The sequence below is a fragment of the Lissotriton vulgaris genome, chromosome 4_1 (assembly GCF_964263255.1).
Source record: "Lissotriton vulgaris chromosome 4_1, aLisVul1.2, whole genome shotgun sequence".
Classification (NCBI taxonomy): Eukaryota; Metazoa; Chordata; class Amphibia; order Caudata; family Salamandridae; genus Lissotriton; species Lissotriton vulgaris.
In genome coordinates, this window is record NC_141691.1 from 758,927,937 (window position 1) to 758,948,845 (window position 20,909).

Consider the following 20,909-nt stretch of genomic DNA (forward strand, 5'->3'; position numbering starts at 1 on the left):
TAAAGGGCCTGTACTTTGAATTACAATAACAAAGAGAAGATTTGATAACCATAGACTATACTGGCTCTTTTTTAATATTGTTAGACTTTTAAGCTTTTGTTGATTAATGAACGGTAGGAAGTGCGCAAATTACCCACTGCCTTTCACGGGTAGTAGGTATAAAGAAGGCTCAATAAAGGGCCTGTAGTTTGAATTTTAATAAGAAACAGAAGATTTGATAACCATAGTCTATACTGGCTCTTTTTTAATATTGTTAGACTTTTAAGCTTTTGTTTATACATGAACGGCAGTAAGTGCGCAAATTACCCACTGCCATTCATGAGTAATAGTTAGCAAGAAGGCTCAATAAAGGGCCTGCACTTTGAATTTGTATTACAAGAAGGACAATTGACAACCCCAGTCAAGAAAGGCAGCAAGTGTGCAAATTTCCCACTGCTTTCAGCCGGGGTAGTAGGTACAACAAAAAGGCTTGATAAAGGGCCTTGACGTTCAATCAGAATATGAAATTGAGGAATAATTGATGATCCCAGCCAAGAAAGGAAGCAAGTGTGCATCTAAAGCAAAAAAGTTCTCTGGAGTGTCTGATGATGTGTGGTGCAAGCAGCACGGATTGGTAGCAAAATCTTTAAAATCAAGTTTTCTAATAAATATTGGTTGTCCATTTACAGAAGCAAGTTGAAGTATATTTTCAAAAGGTATGATGCATTGTTTTCTAAATAAGTCATCTCATTCAATACGGTGACATGGTGATGATTTGTGGTGCACTGAGTTAGTAATATCTTTGGCGCTGAGCTTGAATGTACCCTGTGATGATGTGTGGTCGGGGTGAGGTACAGTAGTTGAAGTAATGTCTTTTGTTGATTGAATTCTGCATCAATTCCATTTAAAGGGGACAGTAATGTCTCACTGTGACATAAAAGTGTTCACTCTTATTTGTGATTATTTATGGTGCGCTGAGTAAGTAGTATCTTTGGCGGTGAGCTTGTATGTTACCTGTGCAGTGTGGATTGACGGCAGTTGTTAACAGACATAGATAAATGTTTTTGTCACTTATTTAAACAAAATGTGAAACACATATAGTAGAATTTTGTCTGCATTAAATCATTGAAGGCTGAACTTCCTAGTGTTCAAAGTTTAAGAAAATGTGAGGATATTGTGCAATTGTCTGTGTTTTAAGTAAATCAAGATTGTATTTAATGTTTTATGTAGTGCTGGCGGAGAGAAATTTACATGGAAAACTGAATTGAAGTTGTGAACCCTGCTGTCTGTAATGTAGATCGAAGGTACTAATCAATAGAAACATTGATTAATGGTATTTTGTACAGTTAAGAGAATCTGAGGACAGAGTAGAATTGTATCTGTGTTAAGGAAAACAATATTGAATGTAATGCTGTCCTTAATGTAGAAGGAAAGCTACATTGAAGGTCTGAACGCAGCTGTCCGCAGTGTAGATTGAAGGCAGTTGTTGACACAAAGATCGATGAATGCTATTTTGTACAGTTAACAGAATGTGAGAACACAGTATAATTGTCTCTGCCTTAAGGAAAGGAAGGCTGAATGCAATGCTGTCCTTTAAGTAGAAGGAAAGCTGAATTCAACTTGTGAACCCAGCTGTCCGCAGTGTAGATTGAAGGCAGTTGTTCACACAAAGATTGAAGAATGGCACTTAGTTACAGATAACAGAATCTGAGCAGACAGTATAATTGTCTCTGCCTTAACCCCTTCAATGCTGGTGACAAAGCCAGCTCGTCATGGGCGTTACCTGCGCTGCGCGCATGAAGAGCTGGCTTTGTCACGTAACGCGGGTTTTTTAAAATTTCAGCGCGCAGCGGGAAAACCCGCTAGCGCGCATGCGGTTAAGGAAAAAAAGGCTGAATGCAATGCGGTCCTTAATGTAGAAGAAAATCTGAATTGAAGTTGCGAATACATCTGTCCCCAGTGTAGATTGAAGGCAGTTGTTGACACAAAGATCGATGAATGCTATTTTATCTTAGTTAACAGAGTCTGTAGTGAGGACACAGTATAATTGTCTCTGCGTTAAGGAAAGCAAGGCTGAATATAATGATGTTCTTAATCTAGAAGGAAAGCTGATTTGAAGTTGTGAACCCAGCTGTCTGGAGTGTAGATTGAAGGTAGTTGTTGACAGAAAGATCTGTCAATGCAAGTCGTAAAAGTTAACAGTATCTGTGGACGCAGTATAACTGTGTCTGTCTTAAGGAAAGTAAAGCTCAATACAATGGTGTCCTTAATGTAGAAGGAAAGCTGAATTGAAGTTGTGAACTGAGCTGTCTGTAGTGTAGATTGAAAGCTCTTGTGAACAGTTATAGATGAATACTATTTGTGACATACTTTTACAAAATCGGAAGACCTAGAATCCATTAGTCTCAACCTTAAAGAACGTGAGGCTGAATTCAATGTTTTCTGTAGTAGTGGAGCTCTTGCTATGAAGTTAAAATTTTTACTGACCGCAGAATATATTGAAGGTTGTTGTAAGGACAGATATTGAAGATAATTTTAGTTCTAAAGCTGAGTTGAAGTTGTGAACCCTTCTGTCCACAGTATAGATTGAAGGCAGTTGTTGACACAAAGGTCGATGAATGCCATTTAATCACAGATAATAGAATCTCAGGATACAGTATAATTGTCTCTGCCTTATGGAAAACAATCAATAATACAATAATGTCCTCAATGTAGAAGGAAAGCTGAATTGAAGTTGTTAACCTGGCTGTCCGCAGTGTAGATTGAAGGCAGTTGTTGAGACAGAGACCGAAGAATGCTATTTAGTCACAGATAACAGAATCTAAGGACACAGTATAATTGTCTCTGCCTTAAGGAATGCAATCAAGAATACAATGCTGTCCTCAATGCAGAAGGAAAGCTGAATTGAAGTTGTGAACCCAGCTGTCCGCAGTGTAGATTGAAGGTAGTTGTTGACAGAAAGATCGGTCAATGCAAGTAGTGAATGCAGCTGTCCGCAGTGTAGATTGAAGGTATTTGTTGACAGAAAGATTGGTCAATGCAAGTTGTGAACCCAGCTGTCCGCAGTGTAGATTGAAGGAAGTTGTTGACAGAAAGATCGATGAATGTTATTTTGTCACAGTTAATAGAATGTGAGGATACAGTACAATTGTCTCTGCCTTAAGGCAAGCAAGGCTGAATACAATGCTGTCCTTGATGTAAAAGGAAAGCTGACTTCAAGTTGTTAACCCAGCCATCCGCAGTGTAGATTGACGGCAGTTGTTGACACAAAGATCGATGAATGCTATTTAGTCACAAATAACAGAATCTGAGGATACAGTATGATTGTCTCTGCCTTAAGTAAAGCAATGCTGTCATTAATGTAGAAGGAAAGCTGAAGTGAAGTTGTGAACCCTGATGTCTGCAATGTATATTGACGGTGCTACTCTACACAAACATTGATGAATGTTAGTTTGTACAGTTAACAGAATCTGAGGGCATAGTACAATTGTCTGTGCCTTAAAAGATTTGAGACTAATATGTCGTACTCTGTTTTAAGAGTTTGCAGCATTCTTAAATGCACAAAGGCAAGCATTAAGTTCGATACTATGCTTATGCCATCAATAATTAGAAGTTTAATTTTCTTCAAGAGTCTTCGCAACAACTTCTTCAGATATCTTGTGGTATTGTAATTTGTTGTAATGCTCCATAGGTAGTATAAGTAAATGATGTAATGTAGCATTGGTAATGTTAACATTTGGTTATATTTTTAATATAAGGAAGTTATTACAAATATGCAATAAGGAAATGATGCTGAATATGGAACTATTCTACAAGAATAAGAATTGGAGAAATGACTGAACATGTCAAAGAAGTTTTACAGAGACGATTAGTTTGAAATTTGTTTCCAAAAGAAAATATTGTTGCTAAGCTTGTAGGTACTTTTAAAATAATTGACAACCCCAGTGAAGAAAAGCAGCAAGTCTGAAAATATCCTACTTTGTTCGGCCGGGGTATTGGCTACAATAAAAAGGTTCGATAAATGTCCTTGACTTTGAATCAGAAAATTAAATTGAACAATAATTGATAACCCCTATCCAAGAAAGGCAGTTAGTGTGCAAATTTTCACTGCCTTCGGCCCGAGTCGTAGGCACAATAAAAAGCCTCAATAAAGGGCCACAAGTTTGTATCAGAATATGAAATTCACAAACAATTGATAACCTCTAGCCAAAATGGCAGTTAGTGTGTAAATTTTCACTGCCTTCTGCCGGAGTCGTAGGTACAACAAAAAGCCTCAATAAAGGGCCATGAGTTTGTATCAGAATATGAAATTCATGAACAATTGATAACCCCAGCCAAGAAAGGCAGCAAGTGTGCAATTTTTTACTGCCTTCGGCTGGGGTACTTGTTTCAACAAAAAGGCTCGATAAAGGGCCTGTAGTTTGAATACGAATATGAAATAGGATTGTTGATAACCATAGGCAAAAAAGGCAGCAAGTAGGTGTGTGTACGTGTAGATAATGTGTTGATTGAGTGGAACATGAATAATGTCAAAACTAAGAAAGGCTGTAAGTGTGCAAATTAGCCACTGCTATTCATGGGTGGTAGTTTTGCAAGAAGGCTCAGTAAAGGGCCTGCACTTTGAACTAGAATAACAAAGAGAAGATTTGATAACCATAGACTATACTGGCTCTTTTTTAATATTGTTAGACTTTTAAGCTTTTGTTGATAAATGAACGGTAGGAAGTGCGCAAATTACCCACTGCCTTTCACGGGTAGTAGGTATCAAGAAGGCTCAATAAAGGGCCTGTAGTTTGAATTTTAATAAGAAACAGAAGATTTGATAACTATAGTTTATACTTTCTCTTTTTTAATATTGTTAGACTTTTAAGCTTTTGTTTATACATGAACGGCAGTAAGTGCGCAAATTACCCACTGCCATTCATGAGTAATAGTTACCAAGAAGGCTCAATAAAGGGCCTGCACTTTGAATTTGTATTACAAGAAGGATAATTGATAACCCCAGCCAAGAAAGGCAGCAAGAGTTCAAATTTACTACTGCCTTCGGCCGGGGTAGTTGATAGAATAAAAAGGGCTTGATAAAGGGACTGCAGTTTGAATAGGAATATAAAAGTTGAACAATAGTTCATAACCCCTGGGGAAAAAATGCAGCAAGTGTACAAATTTCGCGCTGCCTTTTGCCAGTGCAGTATCTATATGAAAAAGGTTTGATAAAGGGCCTTGACTTTGAATCAGAATATGAAATTGAACAATAATTGATAATCCCAGTCAAGAAAGGCAGTAAGTGTCCAAATTTGCCACTGTCTTCAACTGGGGTAGTAGCTACAACAAAAGGCTCAATAAAGGGCCACAAGTTTGAATCAGAATATGAAATTGAAAAAGAATTGATAACTGCAGCCGAAAAAAGTAGCAAGTTGGTGAGTGTTATGTGTAGATGATGTGTTCATTGAGTGGAAGATAAAAAAGGGGAAAAAATGGAAAGGCTGCAGACGCGCAAACTATCCACTGCGTTGTCAGGGAAGTGGATCTTTGGATTTCCAAGTCATTATACGGATAGGGCATCGAATTTTGTAGTGGAAGCATAGGAAATGGCTACGACATTGAAGGAAGCAATGTAAGTGCATTAAGTAGGGGGTAGGGCTGAAAGATTACAACACCGGGCCCATTTCAGGGACTCTACTTTGAATTAGAATAATACTTGGCAAAGACTGCAAGAAAGTTAGGAGGTAGGTGTGTTTTAGGTAGTGGATGCAGAATAAGGTGAAAAGGAAGAAAGGTAGCAGATGTGTAAACAACCCACTGCCTTGTAAAGGAAATGGGTGTTTGGTTTTCCAGTCCATTACAGACTGTGAGTCCGATTCCGTAGTGGGAGCCTGAGAAACAGGTATTTCATCTAAGGAGTTAAGCAAGTGCACAAAGTAAAGACACTGTGCGGTAGAAAGGACGCGAGTGTACAAATTACCCACTGCCATTCTCGAGTAATAGTTACCAAGAAGGCTGAATAAAGGGCCTGCACTTTGAATTTGTATCAGAAGAAGGATAATTGATAACCGCAGCCAAGAAAGGCAGCAAGTAGGTGTGTGTACAAGTAGATGATGTGTTGATTGAGTGTTAGATGAATAATGTGAAAAATAAGAAAGGCTGCAAGTGTGCAAATTACTACTGCCATTCACGGGTAGTAGTTACCAAGAAGGCTCAATACAGGACCTGCACTTTGAATTTGTATTAGAAGAAGGATAAGTGAAAGCCCTGGCCAAGGAAGGCAGCTAGTGTTCAAATTTCCCACTGCCTTCGGCCGTGGTAGTTGATTGAAGAAAAAGGGCTTGATAAGGGGCCTGCACTTTGAAAAGGAATATGAAATTGAACAATAGTTCATAACCCCTGCGAAGAAATGCAGAAAGTGCGCAAATTTCCCACTTCCTTCTGGCAGTGCAGTATCTACATGAAAAAGGCTTGATAAAGGGCCCGCGCTTTGAATACAGATATGAAATAGAAGAATAGTTGATAACCATAGCCAAGAAAGGCAGCAAGTAGGTGTGTGCACGTGTAGATGATGTGTTGATTGAGTGGTAGATGAATAATGTAAAAAATATGAAAGGCTGAAATGGTCCAAATTACCCACTGCCATTCACAGGTAGTAGTTACCAAGAAGGCTCAATAAAGGGCCTGTACTTTGAATTTCAATAACAAACAGAAGATTTGATAACCATAGACTATACTGGCTCTTTTTTAATATTGTTAGACTTTTAAGCTTTTGTTTATACATGAACGGTAGGAAGTGCGCAAATTACCCACTGCCATTCACGAGTAATAGTTCCCAAGAAGGCTCAATAAAGGGCCTGCACTTTGAATTTGTATTACAAGAAGGACAATTTACAACCCCAGCCAGGAAAGGCAGCAAGTGTGCAAAGGACATGTGTGTTCACAACATATGTGCCCAGATTGATTTCAGGGGTGCAACAGGGTGTCCTTTGGACACCCCTGCACCCTTGAAATCACATTCTCAATTTGCGATTCGCTAATTGCTAATCGCAAATTGAGAATGTCTTCCCATTCATTCCTATGGGCCTATAGGCCCATAGGAATGAATGGGGAGATATTCCTTAATTGCGACTCGCAATTTGCGAGTCACAATTAAGGAATATTAAGAAATCACAATTTTATTTAGCGATTTCTTGATGCATTGCATTTTGCAATTCCTTAATTGCGATTCCTTATTTTTCGCAATTAAGGAATCGCAAAAAGCAATATTGATGCATGTACCTCTTAGCATGTAAATTCGTGAAACCTTTTTTGAAGGTTTGGAAGAAAGCAGTGAAAGGGTGTTTAGAAGCAATATTGTCCAGCAGAAAAAGTATGTTTTTAAGTAACATATGATCACATGCAAGATATCTAATTAGATATTTGGACACTCCTGCAGTCTAGTCTTGTGTCCAAATTATCTTAAAAAGTAATGTTGAGTCACACTTTTTTTCACCTGTTACGATTTGCACAATGCTTTTAGAGTTGGAGCAGACTTCGTCTAACATTCCTACTTAATTTACTTTTTGAAATTGCGTAATTATTTTATCTGTTGAAATATAAATTTAAATCTTTCTCTTTGAAGGTGAAGAAGCAACACCGCTCCTGTACACATTATTGTAGAATAGTAGTCTAAAAAGTAGTGGTAATTCCACTATCACCAAGGTAGATATCTGACAATAGAATGAATTATATTTTTATACCACTATTCCATAGTCCTAATCCAAAAGGTGTGTTTAGACTCAACAAAATTAATGCCATTTTTACATATACAGGCAGTAAAAGGCAAGTATGATTTACATTTGGTTTTGTGAATTGAAGGTTCTGCTGCATTCGAAACATTGGGCCTTTTGAGAAGAAAGTGAAAAGTATGTTGTAATTAATATTGCATTGTTTAAAGGTGAATAGCTTTTTAAAATAAAAACTTTATATGTATTTACAGGGTAAACATAGTTCCAGGGTCAGAATGGCCTTTTGAGTCTGTGCAAAACCACTAAGTTCCATGTTTTTATGCTTTTTAACAACTCTTCTCTAATCTTTTGTCATAGTGAAGAATGTTGGAAATGTCTTCCCGACAATGGCGGACATCAACCTTCTTCCTGAGTTGGGGAAAAAAGATGTTGGAGGGAAAGTGAATTTGTAAACATTCAGATTTTTGCATGAGCAAATCTACACATGCAAAGTTGCTCATGTTAATATATATTTCACAAATATTTTCTAGGAGTACTATTTCTTGTTCTACTGTGTACATTTTTGAGAGTTCACAAAAGCTGTATAGCTGCACTTAATGCTAGGACATATTCCATGGGTGCGCTTTTGAGACTTTCTTGAATAGTTGGGCCCCTAATTTGGTCTGGCATTAACCGTGACCTTTTGCGTTTATTAAATTTCTCTCTCTCTCTCTCTCTCTCTCTCTCTCTGTATCGGATGGCTTCACTGTGAGTCATAGCATTATGGTGTTTCACAAGGAACATATCGGCACACAAAGTAGTTTTGTTCAGTGCCAGTAACTACTGTGGAAGTTTGTGCTTTTAAAAACCAAAAATATTTTTTTGCTTTTGCCAAAGTTTGTTATAATAGTGAGGGCGCAGCAGCTTACATGCCAATACCGTTTTACAAACACAATGCCAAAACGAGTCACACAATGACAAAAGTAAAAAGGTGACCCTCAATTTCAGACGTACTGTGTTTGCCAATGCTTGTTGATTTTTTGTTTCCCATAATCTTATTGAAAGTAGTTACAGAGATTTTCCATAATGAATATTTTTGGGAAATACTAGCATGGATTAACACGTTATTAAATGATGCAGCAAAAAAAATGGTAACAGAAATTTTATAGTAGTTTAGCAAAATGTTTTTTTCCTGCTTTCTCTTTTTTATGAACATTTTATTTTGAAAGCAAAGTATTATCAAATTTGCTTTTAAGCTTCTGCAATTATTTGCATCAAATTGCAGAGCATTCTGGGAGCAGTATACATAGCCTCATAGTGCTAAACTTTGGAAGTGTGTGTACACTTTCTTTACTACAGAAACTGTCAGTAGTGCAGTCTGAGTTTACAACATTTATTTGGAAGATAATAATAAATGACTGCATCAATGTTGTACAAGTTTGAAGGTCTTTAACATATGGACACAAATATTAACTCGGCAGCAGACATTTCTGATAAGCATACGTGGGTCAGGCGTGTTTCAGAGCTGCACGCTTTTGTATACTGGAGCCACTGACAGTTGCACTCAGAGGTTACAACATTTACTTAGAGTGCGCGCCCGAGTAATAAATGCATTCAATTAATGAACCATAAATGCAGGTTTGAACAGCATTAATCTATGGGCAAACATATTACGTTAACTACAGACAGTGCCCTTCTCTGACCCATTATGCGGTACTGCTAACTGTCAGCGATAGGGTTTGTGCTGGTGGGAGTTGGGCCTACTTGTGCCAAGGACACAATACTCATGAAAACTTGTTGCCCTTGACCTCAAACAATATGTGCTGTGCGTCGGGCAATAGGAATTACACATCCTTGACGGTGCATAGTCCGCTTTCAAGTATAGTGCACGCAACTCAGAAAAGATTCTTACCATAAAGTTTTCTGTATAAGTTGCTGAAGCTTTTTGGTTGCAGACACCACAATACTTTGCAATAGACTGTAAATGTAAAAAAGATGTATATTAGAGAATCTTAATAGCAATGCTAACCATTGAAAAGGTAGTTTGCAAATTATTGTACATGTTGCAAGCGTGTTAACATTAAAGTAATGGGGCTGTCACGACTATTGAAAAGAATAGTAATTGTTCTTATTAGGATTGGGGTAAAAAACAATCATAGGTTTCAGAGCAACTGTGTTAGGACCATAGTGGTGGTGAGACAAAATGATATGCAAATAGCAATTTCGTTCCGACGGGCACTATAGATTTGTTTGGTAGATATTCATAAATGTTATCCTTGAAAACCCTCTTTGGTATTTACGAGTATTTTAAAGAAGTTGCATCAAGCAAAAAAACGGTCGCAAACGGGCCGATTCTCAGAATCTTTCCATTTGTGACCGGTATTTTTGCATTTGGGATGCATCTTCCCAAATGCAAAAATCGCAATTAAGGAATCTCTAAATTGAGATTCCTTCAATTGCGATTGCATTTAAACAGCCACGGCTCGTGCAGGGCGTTACTCCGGGCGGTGACATGCAGAGGAGGGGCAGGGTGGGGGGTTGTAAAATGCGGGATATGGACGATGTCAGGTAGGTACCGAAAAAGAAAAAAACGAATTTCGTTACCCGCGCTGCATCGCCAAATGTGATGCCGCACGGGCAACGAAATTCGTTTTTTTTTTCTGTACTTACCTGACATCGTCCATATCCCGCATTTTACAACCCCCCGCCCTGCCCCTCCTCTGCCTGACATCACCGCCCGGCGTAATGCCCTGCACGAGCCATGGCTGCTGATGTCACCACCCGGCGTAACGTCCTGCACGAGCCGTGGCTGCCAACTACATTTGTTTAGACTTATAGGTATTCGAAAACGTGTACATGTTTGGGAGTGTCACGTGACGCAGTAATAAATATTAAAACTAATGGGAGAATTAGGAGGGGGCAAATACGATGAACCAGAAAGCATATATTCCAGAAAAATAAAGCAAAGCAGTGCTGGGAGGGCCAAGTGATGGATTAAAAAAAAAAATAGTATTATGAACGCACATTGTATAAGAATACAGGCTAAAGCATGTGACAGTTAAAAAAATGCGAAACCGAAATTTATGTACGCAGAATTAATAAAAATACAGGTCTGAAGGACTTTGTGACACAGAAGAAACATTTATACTACGTACATACGAAATCATTGAGGGGTAGGAGAGGCACATGATGTAGAAAAGAATACCATCATGAACATACAATAAAAAGAACACATTGTAAAGCACGTGACACACTTCAAAAATAGGATACAGAAATTCATGGAATCTCAATTTATAAAAAAAGGCGTGGAAGTGCTCCGTAAGACAGAAGGAAATATTAGGATCAACAAAGAAAGATCAATAAGAATGGAGGCCTGGGACCAGGGCCGGACTGGGAACCAAAACCGGCCCTGGCAAAGTGCTCGGCCGCCCCCCCCCACCACATCCCCAGGGAGGGAGGGAGTTGGGGGTGCGACCGAGCTCTTTGCCGGGGCCGGTTTTTGGCCAATTTTGTTACAGGGCTGATTTAAAACGACCCTGTAACAAAATCGGACCCCATTCTTGCGCGCACCGGGGGATTGCCTGTGCCCGCAATGGCCAGTCTGTGCATGCCTGGGACGGCCTCATGATGCAGAAAAAGAAATCTCATCATGGACGCACAATTAATAACGATAGAGGCCTAAGCACGTGGCATAGTACAGAAATACGACACAGAAATTTATGGACGCATAATTTATAAAATTAGAGCTGTATAGGACCTCGTGACGCAGATATAAACTTTTACACTATGTGCATACAATTCTAAACCATTAAGGGGTAGGAGAGCAATATGATGGAGAAAAAAATAGCATCATGCATATACAATTTACAGCGGAGTCTGATGTTGTGACGGCTTCTCTTACCTTTGCTTCTGTCGTCTTTTGTCGTGTCTTCAAAGGCTCTGTGTTTTGGGTGCGGGCGCCGCCGCGCCTATGGTGTTGTGGCTGGGCGGCAGCAGTAGTGATACCACGTCGAGTGTCAGGAGTCCTCCTCCGCACGAGCAGTGAGTTTGTAGTAAAATCGATGACAACACACCGTCTGTCACCGCAGCACAAGCAGGCAAAAGGGAGTATGCTCACGCCAGTGTTCGGATTATATGGGAACCGCGGGGGCTGAGCAAACCAAGCCCAGGAGCATCATTGGTAGCGTTTTTGCGGTCTATAAGAATGATGGCCTTGGGGGACATCACATTGGCTAATGTATTGGTTTCCAGGCTTAGTGATAGCAAGCATGCTAGGTTGGGCGGGCGTGCACCGCGCATGTGCAAGTGTGAGTGTGTGCACCAACAATTAACAACAGAGAGAAATGGGGGCGGTGTTATCATGTGCGCAGAGGCAAGCCCAGAATCGGATCTCCAATGAATGACCACTTCTAATCATTCTCCTTAGCGCGCCCTGAGCTCTGATTTGTCAGTGAGACGGTGATTGCAATGTACTTTGTACTGTTAATCATACTCAGTGTGTACCCGCGCATACAGTACGAATATGGTTTGATGTTACGCGTCGCATCAAAGCTTACGTGTGACGTCATGAACGGCGCCCTCTACGCGAAAGGCGCCAATGTTTCTACATGGTTAAAAACATATATTTATGCATTTAATTTACATACTAAGGGAGGATATTATTTGGGATAACTATGAATTTTTTTTTTTACAGTTTTAACAATCATGTATTACTTTTAAAAACAATTACACAAATCGCGGTAGAACATCATGCGTACTGGTATCGAAACAGCCGCCTAAGCGCAACATAAGCGTACGTAAAGTCATGTGACTTTAAAAGGAGAGATTTGATTGGTTCCTGTTGCAACTGTTGAAAGTTCTGTCCCATTATAATCATTCGACTTTGACTTTCTAAGAAGAAGCATTTCTTCTGAGAATTTTTTCAAATAGAAGGAAGATCATTATAAGAGCAATGGACTCATCTTCCAGCAGTTCTTCAGAGGGAGGTTTCATTCCTGAATAACCTCCAAAGAAGAGGAAAGAAGCTCTAATTTGGCAATTTTTTACTTTTCCAGAAGGGGAAAAAAAGATTACTGCTCCAAAAGTAATCTGTAAAATTTGCCTAACAACTCTTTCAAGGGGTGATCCATCTAAAAAATACTCCTTTGGCACAGCAAATATGGTGCGACATGTGAAGAACTTGCACCCCAATAACTTTGCTCGAGCTGCAAGACGGAGGTTGCAAGAGAACCCACCTGCTTCTGCTCCAAGCACATCAACTGCAGCAGAATTTTCAGCAAGCAGTCCACATCCACAAATTGATCCTGATTTTGCTGACGTTAAAATTGTATGCATTCATTGTGATAGACTGTTCTCTATAACACAAAAGTCTATTGATCTGATGAAACGCAGGATGCAGGAGCATCGCTGTCATCGACATTAGTGTTCCTTTTTTTTTTTCATTCTATTGTTCCTGTTTGATACTTTTTGGGTTCCAGTTCAATTTTTTTGGTTTAAAAAAAAACTTGTTGACAAAACACAAAAAAAATTGAAAAGTAAAAACAGAAAAAACTGTTCTTTTTATAACTACCTTCACTGGTCAACGAAAGAACTATTGCCCACATGCATCAAGGTAAATTGCATTCGCAAACGGTGCGAATCGCAAAATTCGGCCGTTTGCGAATGCAATTTCCTTTTTTGGGATGCATCATGTTTTTTAAATTTTTTCGGAATTTAAGGAATCGTAATTATGTTGCGATTTCTTAAATTGCGATTGCATTTAAGAAATCGCAATTTGAGATTTCCTAAATGCAATGCATGAATATTTTTTTTTGCGAATTCGCAAATATGAAGAGGTAAATTACCATGAAGTTGAACTTCATGGTAATTTGCTCAAACTTTCAAAAATGCACAAAAGTGCATTTTTGAAAGTTTCATTTTACACACACACATGCGTGTGTGAAAAATGTTCTTAAAGTAAAATTTCAGGGGTGCAGGGGGAAGTCCTTGGAACCCCCCTGCACCCTTGAAATAGCATTCTCATTTTGCGATTCCTTAATTGCGACTCGCAAACTGAGAATGGATTCCCATTCATTCCTATGGGCCTCTAGGCCCATGGGAATCAATGGGAAGGGATTCCATAATTTCGATTTGCAAATTGTGAATCGCAATTATGGAAAATTAAGGAATCGCTAAAAATATTGCAATTTCTTAATGCATAGCATTTTGCGATTTCTTAATTGCGATTCCTTAATTTTCGCAATTAAGAAATCGCAAAATGTAACAATGATGCATGTGGCCGTATATTTCTATGTTGGTTTTTATAAGTTTGTCAGAATGAATGTGTAGTTTTTAAATTAATGAATGAATATATTACTAGTGTATGGAGAATGTGAAAGTGCAGAACTATAATGAAGTGCTACAGCATAAATCTATAGGGTGTTTACCTATAGTATACTATAGTATGTCCGAAGCACTTGAATGGAACATATGTACATAAATATATTACAAGTCTGTGCTTCAATTTGCGCTGCTGGTGAAACTGGGTGAATTTGTATGTGTGAGGGGCAGATTTACAATCTCCTTGTGCCTCTTTTACAAAGCTGTTGCATCACTTTTGTGACACAGCGGTTGTGCAAAAGATGTGCCATGGTGTGTTGTATTAAGAATGTGATGCATCTGGAGGGTGCATTACATTGTAAAGCCCTGTGCCAGAAGGAGGATTTCCTGTGCAGGAGGGGGTGCAGCAACGCCTCCTAAAAGTGACTGAGTGAAATGTATAACATTTCATTCAGTCACTTTTGAGCTTATGCTGCATCAAAGCCTTGCATATGCTTGAAGCAGGTGTAAGGATTGATACAGCATTGTGAGCATATGGCCCCGAGAGCATTGCTGGAGTTGTGTTATGCTTGCAACCGAAGTCAAGCAATAATTAATCCAAAAAATATTTAGCAAATTAGTTTTGTTAGTATTTTATAATAAGAATATGAAATATAATCTAAAAAATAAAATAAATATTTCTATTAAATATATAAGAAATTAGTATAAAAAGAAAGACATAATAGTTAATTCATTTATAAATTATTATTTACAAAACCTTTGAAGTTCACTGAAAAAACCATAGGTTTCAGCCACGTTATAGTTAGGAATTAGCATTTAAAAAACCTTAGAAATGCACTGAAAAAACCATAGGTTTCACCCATGTTATATTTAGCTGGACATTTCTCTCATTCTAAACCATTGAAATTCCTCTTTTATAGTTAGTTCAGCTAACTATAACTTGCGCGCCCGCAATGCACTATTGATGATGTCACATTTTACATCACTCATGACATGGTCAGTGACATCACTCATGACATCACTGATGACATCTCAAATGACATCACTGAAGACATAACTGATGACATCATCCTTGTGAAAGAGTGGCAGACCTCCTCTCAGCGTAATGTAACCCTTGATAAAGACATTCAAAAATAGAAACTAAACTTTACAAAAAATGGAGATACCAATTACAACCTATTCAGTAATTCCGAAATCTACATACATATCCACTCATTCACCAACAGTTCTATATAGTCACTCATAAATGTAGTCACTCTTCATATATTCTCATACACCTATACATCCTGTTACACACCGACACTCATCCATCCATAGACACATACTCACACATGCAAATAAACTTTCAAACATCCATTTGCTTGCATATATAGCTGTACATACACCACTACACTTATTTGTACAGAAATATACACCTACTAACTCTCTTAAAAAATCACTTATAGAAACACATAGTTATACAGGAACTGTTCTAATCTCTCAATCTCATATATACTCAGTTATATACACCAATACTCACATATAGTAGTTTAAAACATATGTACTTAGTCATAAAGACAGTATTGAGACAGTCATTCACTCACTGACACACCTATAGACACACTCATCCACCCATACAGTCCTGCACACATGCTGTCTTCAAAACACATATAAACAATGAGTTTCTCATTCATGCATCTATGCGGTAAGTAATATCCCCCACCGAAACATATAGACACTGAGACACTTATACTGATAATCAAAAAAACAACTAATAACCTATGTAGACACTCATGTAGCTACTCACCAACCTATGCAGCCACTTATTCAAAAAATATGTGAGACTGGTACAGATATGTCCATATTTAAAGATTACTCACTAACCCATGTATTCACTAAGGTACAATTACTCAGTCAGTTATACAATCCGTTTTAGAAAAAAAACATCCATTTAGACACTTATTTACCCATTATTTCTTCCATCAACTTTTAGATATACATATATGAAAAATATTTATTTTTCAGAAAGACACACATTCACTGGATGATGTCATCAGTGATGTCATTTGAGATGTCATGAGTGATGTCATGAGTGATGTTACTGACCATGTCATGAGTGATGTAATATGTGACGTCATCAGTAGTGCATTGCGGGCGCATTCCATAATGAAACTTATGGGGGTTGTTGCTGTCCAATGTGTTGATCTCAGGATCTCCTCTACAACCTCCAGTGTTGCTTGTTGGGGGATGTTATTGTAGAGAGCCTTTACATCTAAGGTCACGATGACATCCAACTGGAGGCCCTATGTGTTCTTGGTTTCAATTAGGTTCAAGATATTCCTTGTATCTTGAACAAATGAGGGAGTTTCTTTTACCAATGGTTTTAGGTAATGATCGCAAAACTTCAAGAGGGGTTCCAAGACAGACCCTATGCCTGACACTTTTGGCCTTACCAGTGGTGGTCATGTCCCTTTGTGTATCTTTGGAAGGGTTTAAAATTAGAGCAGTCTCGGGTTGTCATTGATCAGAAAATCTGCCTCATGTTTACTGATGCATCCCTGGTTAAAGGCCACTGTCACTATGGATTTTATTTGTATTTTTGTGATCAAGTGTGCGGTAGGAACTTCCGTGAGCAAGCCTTTTGTAAAGGTGAAGAGCATTGGGTTACTGGCCGAAAATAAAGCTGCTGTAAATCTTTGAAATACAACACGAGCGAGTGCGTTTTCATTTTTCCTTTGGAAAAACGCATATATATATATATATATATATATATATATATATATATATATATATATATATATATATATATATATATATTACCTTCTGGCGGTCGCCAGTAGGTATATATAGTTAGGACCTAGCTACCATAGGAAATCCGCAACATTCTATTGGAAATAACTTTGGTGCCGGTTGAGGAATTTGCGTGTAATTTTCCAAAGTTTTGGCCAGCTCCGCTGGGCTCCTTCCCTGAAAGTTTTGGGGTGGGATTCGTGAAGTGGGGGCTGAGAAAAAAGGGGGGTCCCAAAACTTGTTTTCCCCATGTTAATTTCCATAGGACGGTCTGACAAGTCTACAGCCCGAACCGCTGAACGGAATTACACCAAACTTGGCAAAATTGTAGAGACTGGTACGCATATGTGCCTTTGCTATGTTTAGTGAAAATTGCTCCAGTGGTTTTTATGAAAATGAACTTCAAAAACACATATATCTGGGCGAAGCCTAACTACACATCTCATCGTGAGATCTGATTGGCTGTCAGCACTTCATCCAAGAAGTGTTATCAGCCATCTTGGGACCAATATACATGATAGCACCTCATTAAAAAGCATGCAGTTAATAGAGGGTTTTAGGACTTTAGTTACATTATAAATCATTTGTTGATGGTACCATACTCATTTTAGGAATTGTGGTGTGTGTTATAAGGTGATTTTACCATGTGAAAAAGCCTTCTGCTGGGATATCATGAATCATGTTTGAAAGAAAACTATTATCTCATGCTTTTCCCACAGTGGTTTGGAAGGGGATCTATAAGCTAAACTGAAAGCATATTTTCTTTAAATTCACATTATCTTTCTCAGTCATGTGAGAATGAAGTCTGACATTCTCAGTAAAACATGTACATCCAACAAGGACAGAGACTATCAGTTGATTCCTTTGTGTTATACTGCAGCCTCCTTGAGTGTTCTAAAGAACAACTAGAGCGCTAACAGTCCTACTTATTACAAAGGTATGGCACACCTGAAGCCATCTTGATTGGAATAAAGTGGTAACTCTTAAAACATTGAATTTAAAAAGGAACAAAATGAGGGGTATATTTTGCCATAGAAAGTATGATTAGTGCTGTAGAAAGAAAAATTAGGGCACATTTTGAGTGACTTCTCAAATCCTCTTCTATTTCATTAAAAAATTCTGACATGCAGTCTCCCAAGATGGCCACCAGAGACAAAAGAGCCCAAACGTAGCCCAAATATCACCCAGATGTAGCCCAAGTATAGCCCAATGACAGAATGTCCCAGAGTGTTCTAAAGAACAACTAGAGCGCTAACAGTCCTACTTATTACAAAGGTATGGCACACCTGAAGCCATCTTGATTGGAATGAAGTGGCAAGTCTGAAAACATTTAATTTAAAAAGGAACAAAATGAGGGGGTTCATTTTGCCATAGAAAGTATGATTAGTGCTTCAGAAAGAAATATTAGGGCACATTTTGAGTGACTTCTCAAATCCTCTTCTATTTCATTAAAACAATTCTGACATGCAGACTGAAACATGCACTTTGAATACCAGCATCAGACTTCCCTGTTGAGCAGTAGCTTTACTACAGTGATCCAATGAGCAACTAGAGTGCTAATATTCAGAATTTATGGCAAATGTGTGACACATCTGAATGCCTTCTTGATGGAACCAAAGTAAACCAGCATTGAAAATGCAATAGATCTCGCCCTCGTTTAAGTTAAAGCCATTCTGTTTGTAATGCACCAACTCCTGCACAAGAACTTGCTTTTTTAAGAATGCAGCGCCTCAGGACATTGAGGCCTCGCTTCCCTTCGAAACAAGAGGTGGGAACAGACAAAGGCAAAACACACAACAAAAATCAAAAACAGCAACCAAAAGCCGGAGGAGAAAAAACAGACGGTGGAGAAAAACGAGGCCAAAATCAACAACAAACCACAAAACAGACGCTATAGACGCAGATAATGGAAGTAAAAAATGAAACAGATAACACAGTCATTAATTTGACAGACATGGAGTTGAATGCACAAGAACTAGAAATTTTATCCCTGGGATTGACATATTGTAGCAACACGAACTTTGATTATGCCCAGACCCGCATTGATTTGTTTCAGTATGTCCGAAAACTAAAACTGCAAAAGTATTTTATAAATGCGAAAAAACGCCCAACATCAACAATGCAAATTGAGGACCCCATCCAGAATTTATCAGTGGCTAACATGGAAGCTTTACAAAATCTGATTGATTTGGAACAAGAGACGGCAGGCGATGGGATAACACCAAGTGGAGCAGCCATCGCATCAGAACTCAACATTTACGCTACAGCCAAAACAGATTTTAAGCCCAAATCACAGTTTATGCCCACAATGCCTAAAGACAATCTCGATTTATTCTCAGACAATGTCATCAAAGACTTAAAAGATCTGTCCTTGCAAAGCACCAAAGAGTATTGGAAGGAAAATGAGGATCATAGAAGGAAGTACAATAACCTAATGACTAAAAATAAAATCTAGATCCGACATCGTGGTCAGATGGTCGGATAAAGGGGGCAACGTGGTCCTGTGGCCCCTTCAAATGTACAACAAAGAAGCCCTAACTCAACTCCAAGACAAAGAGTGCTATATGAGGATTAGCCCTACCCATAATGTAGGCATTCAAGAAAAATATCACAATGAGTTGTATAGATGGAAAGGAATGGGCCTCATCAACAAAGACGAATTCCATTATCTAAAGAATGACTATCCAGTGACACCTCAACTATATCTCATACCTAAGGTCCACAAAAACGAAAAAACACCACCTGGGAGGCCTATAATATCAGCGATTGGCAGCCTATTTGAAAAAACGAGCATTTTCATTGACTCTTTCCTACAACCTGAAGTCAAAAAGCTCCCGGCCTACATCAAAGACACGGGTGATTTTTTGTCAAAGATCTACGATATAGAATGGCAAGACAACTACCATTTTATGACATTAGATGTCCAATCGCTGTACACCAGCATCAGACACAGAGACGGTCTCAAAGCCATGGAACACTACCTAGGAAAAAGACCTATTGAACTATATCACCACACTAAAATGTTGTTGGAAATGGCTGAGTGGTGTCTGACAAATAACACGTTTATCTTTGACAGATTACATTATAAACAGCTTCAGGGATCGGCCATGGGAACTTGCTTCTCCCCCAGCTATGCGAATCTGTATATGGGCTGGTGGGAGGAGCAAGTACTGAAAGTCCAGCACTTAGAGACCATGCAAAACAATGTTGTGATGTACAAAAGATACATCGATGACATTTTTATCCTGTGGCAGGGCAGTGATGTAGATGCAGAAAGGTTTGCATTGGCTTTGAATGAAAATATGCTCAACTTGAAATTCACATGCAATACAAGCGCTGTTAACATCCAATTCCTTGATCTAGAACTATATGTACAGGATAACAAGATACAAACACGCACATACAGGAAACCCACTGCAGGGAAGGCTCTTCTACATGCAAACAGTTTCCACCCTACTCCGTTGAAACAATCAATTCCCTATGCCGAGTGCCTCAGAATGACACAAAATTGTAGTACCACTGAAGGACTAGCTAGTGCTAAGCAAGATCTGTTCAAAAGACTCAACAAGAGGGGGTACACAGAAAGCACATGCCAGAGGGCAGAAGCCAAGTGTAGAGTAAAAAACAGGAAAGATCTAATTTTCCCCAAAACTGCGGTGAAAGAATCAGAACACAATAAGAAAAATCCCCCGAGATTAATAACTGGGTATAACAGATACCAGAGCAATCTCCGTAAAATCTTGAGGAGACATTGGCCCCTAGTCCGTGGAGATGCAAGCATAGGTGAAATAGTGGGTAAAAGTCCTTTAATCACATTCAGAAAGGCTAAGTCAATGAGGAATGAGATTGTTTGCAATGCAACAACACTCAAAAAGACAAAAAACTGGCTTGATTCCCAGAAAGGTTTCAAAACATGTAGTAAGTGTAAGGCGTGCACACACGGCATGAATACTACCAAAGTTCACGTTCCATTCAGAAACAAGCCATATATGTTGAGGGATTCGTTCTCAAGCAAAACAGATTTTGCAGTATATGTGCTTGTCTGTACATGCGGCAAAAGATATGTAGGTTCTACAATTCATCCAGCACATGTGCAGATTTTACAGCACTTGCGAGCAATCGCTAATAATGACCCGGCGTACCCAGTAGCCA